The sequence below is a fragment of the Myxocyprinus asiaticus genome, chromosome 31, assembly GCF_019703515.2.
Source record: "Myxocyprinus asiaticus isolate MX2 ecotype Aquarium Trade chromosome 31, UBuf_Myxa_2, whole genome shotgun sequence".
NCBI lineage: Eukaryota > Metazoa > Chordata > Actinopteri > Cypriniformes > Catostomidae > Myxocyprinus > Myxocyprinus asiaticus.
Window position 1 is genome coordinate 44,282,725 of NC_059374.1, and position 2,500 is coordinate 44,285,224.

The window sequence follows — 2,500 nt, forward strand, 5'->3', positions numbered from 1 at the left end:
CTCACATATCATTACTTAGAGGAGGTGATTATCTTTCAAACGAGTCCACACACAAGATAATCAGATGCAGAGATCATTAGATAATCCACATGAAGCACAAAGTTACATATGACCACCAGGAGATGGCGCCAAATACATGACACAGACTCAATGATGACTCAAATGACACAGAATGAAACTCATTCTGTGAAATCTCATTACTAAAATCATGTCTGCATGCTATGCAAACCTTTATTCATTGTTGTGTTTGCATGTGTAATTAGTTCTTATGTACAATTATTATGTTTTATTTGTTTGGAGAGGCTTTTGTACACTTTAATAAATTATTTTTGTAATGCTATAATTTTTGATTGCTCTGTCGTTTCAACACAAAATATTTCTCAGATACAGCTGACATGATTGGGAACAAAACAAAACAGTTTTTTTGAGCCACCTTATTTACACCCAGAGATATATAATATCAAATAAGAAAAAAGGTAAATTTTTGGCTAAATTTTTTGTGTGATTTTCCAGCAGTTTCTTAAGCTGAGAGTCTCAGAATTTATCATAATCTATTCACAATATTCCTGAGTCCCATGATGCTTTGCGGGCGATGTGAGTGGAACTTCTGGTTAAGCGTAAACAATCGTTATATCATGTACTTCATTTTATTTATTTTAAAGCATATATTGAGTTTAGTCAGAGTTTGTTGAACCGAGATTATGTGCTTACTGCAGATACAGGGGAGGTCTAGACAGCAGGATGCACGTGTATTACAGAACTCAAGCGATGATACTGTCATGCTGCCATTTTTCTGATAAAATACAATTATTTTGCAGGAGATGAATGTGTCGTAAGATCAGTCTAGCTTTAAAATTGTTAGTTTACACGCATAATCTCCGTATCTAAATCCTATAACCTACATCAAATGTTTTAGTGCTGACTGAACAACTGATCTAGTTGATAGATTGAATTTTGAATTTATTGTTCTTGTGTAGGAAATAACGATGTCTTAGCAGCTACACAATAAACTGTACCTTACAAAAAGAACTACATGCAATACAAATATACATATTTATTTGGACATACATTATAAACATTGTATATAAAAGTTTAATGTTCTCTATAAAGCAACTATAAAACAGTATGTATTATTAAAAGCACCGTACCAATAAATGTAATTGATACTGAATTAATGTCCACACTGTTTTCCAAATCACCATTTCCCCTGAAGAGAAGACATGCACATTCTGCAAAGACACTCAAAAGAAAGTGAACTGCAGGCAGGAAAAATGCAGGAAAGAGAAAAATCAGAATACAGTTCATTTCAAATGTGATAAAACATCTCACTACTGTACATGTCTCATCTAATAATTATAGTCTTTCACTGTAGAATTGATCAATTTAGCATCACAGCATGAAAACAGTTGAAAACATCGTCACAACTCACAGACAGGAAAAACACAGTTCCTTTTTATACTCAGTAATAATGCCATTTCAAAGCATGTGAAGCATTCACAAAGGCAAACTCTGAATAGAAATGAACAAACTCTCAAAGTTTCTTATGAACTTTCAGCACATGTACACACACCTGTTACCACAATAATGCTATCGTTTATATGTAATTAATTGTGCTCCATTTCTGGACGTCTATCGCAGCCGGACCGTAACGGTGGATAATATAAGTAATCCCTGCTGTTGACTTCTTGCCAATAAAGTGAAAAGCGTACACAAACAAATTATTCCAAGCTTTTTCAAACAGATGTTTCTAAGTCAATCCTTCTGTAGGCAGCCGATGGAAGAAGCAGCAGCATCTGGGACTGGAGCGCGTTGCTTTGCGAGTGGTTTCTGATTATAACATTGCTGTTTTAGATACACTTTAGTTTCGCTTGGTTATTAGGATAACCATTAACTGCACACATTGTCCGGGAAATTTTAAAGACATCTTACAACATTTAAAAAGCAAGAATCAAACCGCATGACACTCAAGCAAGCAGAGACCAGCTACACAAAAAAACGCCAACCAATCGCACTTCCGCAAGCCAACCGGTAATTCTGCGCACCTTGTGAAATACAGTGCACTCGCTGAGAATATTGTGGATATCATTAAAAAAACTGAAGTTTTCTTTACAATGTTACCAAACACTTGAGACTCCTTGTATTTTGTTTTTTTGTCGAGTTATAAGCCTTTAATTTTGGGTATGTCACTGAAACAGGAAATCTTTAAAAACACCTTCAGAGCTTAAAGGGTTAAGGTTAACAGTGTACCTACAGATGTAATTAAATGCAGGTACTTTAAATGTAAGTACAATATGTAACTGGTCCTGTTCGTCCTGCTCCGAACAGGATTCGAACCAGCATGGGAGACGGGTGCACTAACGAGGAGGCTAAAGGATACAGCCCCTATTCTCAGTCGCTACTACGCCTCTTGAGGCGAGGGGAGTGAGGGATTACAAATACCGCACAGCTATCACATACCAGCTGGATCCTGTTACACTCACCTCCCTAAACCTCACTCACA

At 36.2% G+C, this 2,500-nt stretch overlaps 1 protein-coding gene across 2 annotated transcripts in view; it reads right to left on the reverse strand.

Annotated features, from left to right (window-relative positions):
* Positions 1–2,500, reverse strand: part of LOC127421819 (mitogen-activated protein kinase kinase kinase kinase 5-like) — a 44,508-nt gene that overhangs the window by 14,888 nt on the left and 27,120 nt on the right. The window lies entirely within an intron of this gene.